The sequence below is a fragment of the Chinchilla lanigera genome, unplaced genomic scaffold (genome assembly GCF_000276665.1).
Source record: "Chinchilla lanigera isolate Chin_1 unplaced genomic scaffold, ChiLan1.0 scaffold00065, whole genome shotgun sequence".
Lineage (NCBI taxonomy): Eukaryota > Metazoa > Chordata > Mammalia > Rodentia > Chinchillidae > Chinchilla > Chinchilla lanigera.
Window position 1 is genome coordinate 12,622,261 of NW_004955466.1, and position 8,133 is coordinate 12,630,393.

An 8,133-nucleotide genomic window follows, 5' to 3' on the forward strand; every position below is an offset into this window, starting at 1 on the left:
TGGTGACATCCAGAGTGAGCCCGTCCCGTCCAGTTCTCTGACTCATAGCCAGTCTTCTCTGGAAACACTTTCGCCTTCACCAGGAGTCTGCTGGACCAGCTTTCTGCTTGTCTCTTAACCCAGTCAAGTTGACAACCAAGCTGATCATTTCACAAATGGCTGCTCAACCTGCCTTGATTCTTGCCTTTTTTTTTTTGTCTTCTTGAGACTGGCCTTGAGCTCACTTTGTAGCCCAGGCTGGCTTCAGACTCCCAGTGATTCTCCTGCCTCAGCCTCCTGAGTGCTGGGATTACAGGCATGTGCCACTATGCCCGACTATTCCCCCCTTCTACATTAGCATCCTCTGAGATTTCTTTCCTTGGTGTTTTTTTTTCCCCTCCTTTTGTCCCTTTGTTTTCGGATATTTGAGAATTTCTCAGGATGATTCTTATACTAACTTGTCACTCCTGAAAACTATACCTCTGTCTTTCACATCATTTTAAATTAAAGGTGAAAAATCCGCTGAAATGAGTGCTACAGAGGTCACCATTAACCACAGTGAGACCTACATTGGGACAGTGCTGGGACAGGAGCCACTAGGGCATGCTGAGGAGTGGGAAGGAAGTGAGGGACTGGAGCCACAAATGTAAATAGGAGCTTCCCTAGAGGAGAGGGAGGAAGGCGATGCAGAAGGAGATGCATTTGCTGAGGAGAGAGTTCCCGCCTACGAGGCAAGTTCTCACTGCAGGAGAGCGTGTTGCGGGAGGCGCAGCTGCACCACTTTTGGAAACTGCAATCTGTTACGGGGTGAAGGTTAGGCATGCTACCGGGGTGCAAAACACACACCAACCTGGGCACTTAGTACATGAGAGAAGAAAGACTATGTGGGAGTAGGAACCCTCAGGGAGAGCCAGCTAATGCACGGAAATGGAGGAGCCCACCGTGGGGTGGTGAGACTGTGCGGAACAATCTGATTATATAGTGGCGACTTGGGGAGCGCAGGGAGGGAGGAGATCGTTATCAAACTGGGGAAAGGAAGAACAGAGTATTATGGTGACAGTAGCGCTGTTATCGGGTACTTTCATTAGAAATGTCTTGCCAACAGAAAGTATTCCGTGTCCTTCTTGCCTCAAAGCATTGGGTGAGACAAGCCAAAAGTGGTGCCAAAATTTTATTTGAAAAGTGATGGGTGAATAAGCATAGGAGAGACCAGTTCTGCAAAGTGAACTTGGGATGAACAAGAGAAAAAGAGGGTAAAAGCAAAAATAAAAGTACATGCCATGGGGAGAAATGCAGCACAGGCGATGGTGCAGCTCAGACAGGTGGTGTCCAGTCTCCTTTTACACTGTCCACGTCTCATGGGAGCTCGCGAGAAGTCCCTGCATTGCCCTGGGATCTTGTCATTGGCAAGTCCTGCTCATTCTCCCCAGCAGCTTCGCCACACCCTATCTCCTGTATCAGTGCTTGGACTATAGGTTAAAGAAGCGGAAGGCTGACATTTCTGGAGATGATTGATAAACCCGAAGTTGAACGACACATGTGGGTCTCATCCTGGCAGCCTCCTGCGGGAAGGTGCACATTGGTCCCAAAAGGTGGCTCTCTCTGCCATGAATTTTGGAGGTAATTTCAGCCTGGTGTCTGGTTTCAGAATGCAAGGCTTGGAGAATGTAGGAGCCTGTGGCTAGGTTTACCTCTGCCATGGTGAGTGAAGCTGCTCTGAATGGAAGGGGCTTCAGAGGCTGGGATTTTGCTTTTCTTACCTTAGGATCCAGAATGTAGCAGGGACTCCTCATAAGTTGAGTAACTTCAAGCTTTCGTGATAGAACACGGATGCAAAACCCACGCTGCTACTTTTCAGTTCTCCAGGAACCTGTAAACCAGAGTGAAGGACACATTTCCTCTGAGGTTATGTGTGAAGAGCACGAAATGTTGATAAAACCTAACAGTGTCCCAGGGAGTTTGATCAACATACACATTCAAATCAGATATTTCAGGCCAAATTACATCAACTCAACATAATTACTAGAAATCTGCTCCATCTCATGCTGCCTAAGGCATATGGCTTCCCTTCAAAATGTAAAAACCTACAAACCTTTAGAATGAATGCTGTACTACAGGATTTGTGACAATGTGCTTGATTAACAGCTGCTACCAATTAGACAGATATCTGTAAAAAAGATAACTCAGAGCCAGCCCATGCACAGAAGACGTGCCTAACAATTTAAGGCCACAGAAGCAGACAAGCACGATCTAAAAATATGTTTGTCAGATTTTACTAGGAGAGAAAAGAATACTGCCTTGCTATCTATTGCAACTTCTACACCATTCCCTACAGTGCAGGTAAAAGCTTTAAATGAATATATTGAACTCTTCATACATCTGTCAAAAATGAACTGTTGTGAAATGCTATTTTCCAATTAATTCAAACTTTGAGCGTTTCCTACAATAAGAAAACACAAATGTGCTGAATCTAAGAATATAAAGCTCCCAAGTATGTGTATAGGGTGATTATTCATATTACCAAGAAGAACACAAAAGACTTTCTTCCTTAAATAGGGAGTTCCACTTGGATATATAAAATACAATTTAATTTATAAAATTTAAAAAATGACCAAAAGTTTTTCAAGGGATGTATACGTATGAAGCAAAATACAGCTGCCTATAACAATAAAAGCAGTATCATTTCACCAGCATCCCCATACTCATTAAATTTATTAAACTTACTTAAATTTATTAGACTTACTTTTTTTCCTATCTCTTTCAGGGTCTCTTAGAAATGCCTCCATTCACCACAGTAGCATCTGATCTAAATGTAGTTCTATGCCAGGGGATGTGGTTTAGTCCAGTAGATAAAACATCAGTCTGAGAACCGTAACAACTAGATCTGCTCACAACACACTCATTCAAAAACTGTTCAGTTGTTTTTGGCACGATACTAGCTGCTCTGAATGCAGTGTTCTCTTTTGGAGAAAGAATAATAACTATTAGCCACTTACTTGTCTCATAGGGCAACAAGTGTTCAGGACATCACAAGTCCTCGTGGATCATAATAGACAGTAATCAGCAGTTCCATTCATTTAGGTTTCTGGAATCACAAATTGAGACTTAGAAAATTTGGATAAGTCTTTCATAGTCCTGCAAGTTGTTGACAAGGAAGATACTGTCTAAAACTGCCTATCTAAAAAAAGTGGAATAGTCACAACATTCCAAAAGAACAATGTCATTTTAATAATATTTTCAAACTCCTGAAAATTAGCGTAACTGTGTTTATGCCTCATGTGTGATATTACGCAGCATTCCTTTTTGCTCAAGGTTAATGTTATATGACCTTTTGGACTGAAAGAGTAAGGTGACATATGATTTTTTGATAAATATTATGATTTCTGATTCTGCCTCAATATCCTCCTGTGTTTTAGTTTGCTGGCTGCCATTGCAGATTTGAAATCCACCCTTACAAATGTGCTGAATCTGATTTACTCCAGCCTACAATGTGTTCTTGTGTAAAGCTGAATTGCCCTCTGTGAGGTGGGAGACCGGTAGCTTAACCACACTTTCTTGTAATACTTCCCTTAACGAGGCTTAGCAGCCGAGAGCCAGTATTTCCCTTCTAGTTTAAAAGTCTCAGAAAACTTCAGGAAAGTCAACACCAAACTGTAGAAGATAAAACCTATCAAACAGCAATAAATCATAACGCTATTCAAAGACCTGCTTCAACAAGGGGCTCTTTGTTCTTGGCCTAGGTCAATGGCTAGTGCTATCTGCGCTGGCCTAGGATGGTCTGCCACACTCCTGCAGACAGGACTGAAGGAATGCCACGAAATGCCTCTGTGCTTCCTATCCTGGTGGGAGACAGGGAGGATCAAGAGACTGGCCAATTACTGATTGGTGCCACATGGCTTACTTGCTTCCTGTCTGGTCTTTACTGTCAGAGTTCAGGCAGCTGCTGCAAACAGGCTGAGGAGGAGGCTATGGGAACAAGCTAAGCCTCCCTGAAGCTAAGTAGATGCACACACAATTTCCCCAGAATGTTCACTAAATTCTTTGCCTGAGATTCCAATGACATAATCCAGCTAGCAGTTTTGGTGAATTATGTTTTAATATCAATGAGCAAAATCTTTAAAAAATAATGTAGGCATATTCTGAATCACTTGAGCAACTATCTTATTGGTGTCCTAGAATCTCATTGTGTGCTGCTACAGATGTCTTTGTGGTGCCAGGTTAGACATTGTGGACCAGGTGTGTCTAGCTTGCTAAACTGCAAACATAAGTGACAATATCAACAAAGCCAGAGCCTTTGTGCTTTGTAATATTTCTTTCGTAATGAATGGAGTTTTAGTTATAGTAAAACATTTAACACAGCGAATAAGTATTGATTTGAACTTTGCAGATTTTGCATATTTCTTATGGAACTGACTGCTAATGGCTTTAGGTTTACATAAAATCTATAAGCAAAAAGGATTTATCCTGGTTTTCTATTTCACATATACCTATTTTTCAAAAGTATTTCCTTCCTCACTTCTGGGTCCCTCGTGAGGAAATTATATCTCCTACCTGATTTTAGGTTTTTGACTGTGCAACTTATCTAACCAAATGAAATGCTGACACAAGCCACTTTGAAGGGGAAGCCATTAGGGCCACTGCTTATTCAGCCTGCACCCTTTTTTCCTTCTGGCACAGGCCCAGGAATATCCCAGAAGAGATTACCCCTTCAGATCTAGCCCAGAATGAAGATTATGCAAACTCAAATGACTAAGGCCTTCAGCCAGACGTGAAAGACACCTGCCATGGATGGGATGTAGGGGAGTATGGATTTATGAGTGTGTGTAACATACATATAAATGTGTGTGTGTGTGTATGCATGTGGATGTGCATGTATCCATGTTTTTATGTATTTCTGCTTCATAATTTAATTCTGGAGTCAATGATAATTGTATTCCTATAGGAGGAGGGTTTATAGAAAAATCCACAGTTTTTACCTTCATGACTCATTGTGAGGTCTGCTGTAGCCTATCTCTAACCTGCAGTAGGTTATCTGCCTTTACCTTATTCCTCTGCCATTTGCATTGTTCTTAATCACATCCTGTTCATTTAAGTGTTTCTACTTGGTTTATCCTTTTGCTTATGGGAGAAACCTACAAAAATAACCGCAGTTAGTCCCATCAAGGTCATGACGATAATGAAGATAGGGAGTGTGAGCCCAAGTCCCTGGGGCCCCCAAGGACGACCGAGCTGATGTCAGCTGCCAGGGCCATGTTTTGTGTGAGCTGCTAACAGGGGTAACCACAGGGCTTTGTGTTTCCTTGCCCCACCTGGCCTCACACAGAGGTGCCAGCAAGTAATGAAGTCCCCAGACAAGTGCGTCAGCTTGGAGTAACAGAGAATTTGGCCGTGTTCAGTGTCACAGGCCCCTTATAAAATGTTGCAAGGTGACTCCTGTCTTCGAGTTCTCACAAAGTACGTAGGTAGGCACTTAGGATTTCTCACATTTGAAGCCTGCTGTTATGTTTCCCAATCATCCCTTTCTTGGGGAGCTCAGGGACTGTGGTTAGACAAATTAATCCTGGGAGAAGTTCAGCAATTGTCATCTTAGAGAAGAGCTTCTATGCCCTCAAGGCCCTCACAACCACACACATCAAAATCTCGCATTTAATTTATATCAAGCGTGGAATTAATAAAAGTCCGTGGTAATAAAGTGTCAGGGAAAGAAATGGAAAGAAGATATCATAAAATATTTATGTAACAAAAATAATCCCCTTCAGTAATATAACCCACATTTTTTTCTTGGTAGGACCTAGTAATAAAAAGCACTTAAATCACTGTAAGGAGATTACTATACTTTATACAATACATGTAAAGACTAAACACAGTGCTTTTATCAAAAACACAATATCCTGAAATAAACCATCTCACAAAATATAAAATGAGCTTCTGAGTACTTCTTAATTTCTAACAGCAAATTCAATATCTGTTCAGTAAATTATGCTTTCCCGAACATGTCTATAATTTTATAATGAATGCAGCTGGCAGAAAAATTGAAATGTAGTTGAGTGACATCTTTTAATCATATCTGCAGGCTGGAGCTGGGAAATGTAAACAAGAAAGGGGGCTCTGGGGTTTCTTCCCCTCTTGCTCATCTTAAATGCCTGGCTGTATTGTTTTAGTCATTGCACGAGCCCTTTATACGAAGGTGAGCTGGCGTTCTCTCAAAGAAAGAGTTATAAATGACACCGTTATATATTCAACTGTGAGTTCTCTATCTTTATGCGGCATAGTATGCCATGCCAATTAAAAGAAAAACCTTTAGGGAAGCTGTAATAAAATCATCTCTGAGTAGAAGGAATGCGGAGGGAATATGGGATTGTAAACCCCCATTTAATTGGTGGAGTGTGGAGAGGTTTGCCTGGGGTGTGTGCTTTGCCGTTTTCCTCCGTCTTCTGAGAGGTGACCTGGATGGAAACCTGAAAGACTACTAGCAGTATTTTGCATTCTAAGGGAGCACCTTTGGTAACAGTTTCAAATGCTCTATACGTCTATGTGAAATCACTCTTGCTTTGTTTGTATGGTTTTCGTATTGTATGTGATCTCAACAGTCTTCTGTGATAGGAATAGGGAATTGACATGTTCTGACTCTAAAGCTGTCATCTTTTGTGGCCTAAGTTTGTTGACTCCTTTTCCTTCAGGAAATTATACTCACGCCACCTGTCATAATCCCCCTGCAGTCCCTGCTCCACAACCACATTATAACCAGATGCTTTTGATCCTTTGATAATTAAATGCTCTATTGAATAGTGAGAAAAAACAGATCTGCCTTGTATAAAATTCTCCTCTAAGGAGAAAGGAGATTAACAACACCTCCAGATAGTAATAAATAGTGTTACTGTAAGATAATAAGGTAATTGCCACGGGCAGGGCCTGGATCTTCACACTGTGAATATAAAATACCATTTTATCTTTATAACATGAATTGGCAAAACATATTAGGGTGCAAACTTTTACTGTTAGAAAGAATGTGATCATCTCTGATTCTGTGAGCCAGTTGTCTTAAATAGTTTTATGTGTGGCTATTAACTCCACTTCTATGTAAATTTGGCTATGAAAATAGTATGCTATAAGTAACTAAGCCCACACCCATATCCTCAACTGCAGACATTTATTCGACTGCTGAGACCACGTCGGGTAACCTTCTCAGAGGTCACTGGGGGAGGAGAGGGTGAAGGTCAGTTTTGTGTGTCAAGGTTACGGCTGGCTGTGGTTCCCTTATTTAGTCAAACATTGACTTAGGTGTTGCTGTGGAAGTATTTGTAGATGTGATTGACACGCATAATCGAGTGCGTGAGTGTGTGTGTGTGGGGGGGCTGAGGATGTGGTGCTGGGGTTGAACCCAGGACCTTCACACTGGGCTACAACTTCAGTCCTTTGAAAATTTTATTTTGAGACCCTTTCACTGAGTTGTTAGGTTTCCCAGGCTGGGCTTGAACTTGTGATCCTCCTGTGTCAGCCTCCCAGAGAGCTGGGGTTCCAGTTAGGCACACCCGAGCCCGGCTGATTCAATTGTAAGCAAAGAAGATTGTAACTCTCACAGTTGTGAGCGAGGCCTCAGCCAATGAGCTGAAAGCTGTAAGCTCAAAAACTGAGGCTCCCCAGAGGAGAAATTCTGCTGCCTCAAAACTGACTCAAACCATAAGAGTTCTGCCTGAGTTTCTAGCTTATCCTACAAATCCTCAACACCCCCCTATGCAAGAATGCGTTAAAATGAAACTCTGTGTATGCAGACAAAGACAAAGACTGATAATGACATTCTGGTCAGCAATGGACTACATGTCTCTTCAGATTATAATTCATCTGGAAAATTCCTATCACCGAGTGCAGTGATGGTGAACCTTTCAGAGCTTTCAATGATAACAAACAGCTGGCTTGGCACGCATGCCGCAGGTTTGCCACCACAGATCTAGTGACAGCCTAGAATGAGGCATACTCAGGTGTTTGCTGTGGTGCTGGATAAACAAACTACTAAGCTGCTAATCATATAAAAGAACAGCACATTATGTGTAGTGCACAACACTTAATTGTAATTGACAACTATGTTGCTGGTTTATGTACTTCTTGTGCTACGTATTTTTTTTAGAATGCACTTCAACTTATTAAAAGTTGAAC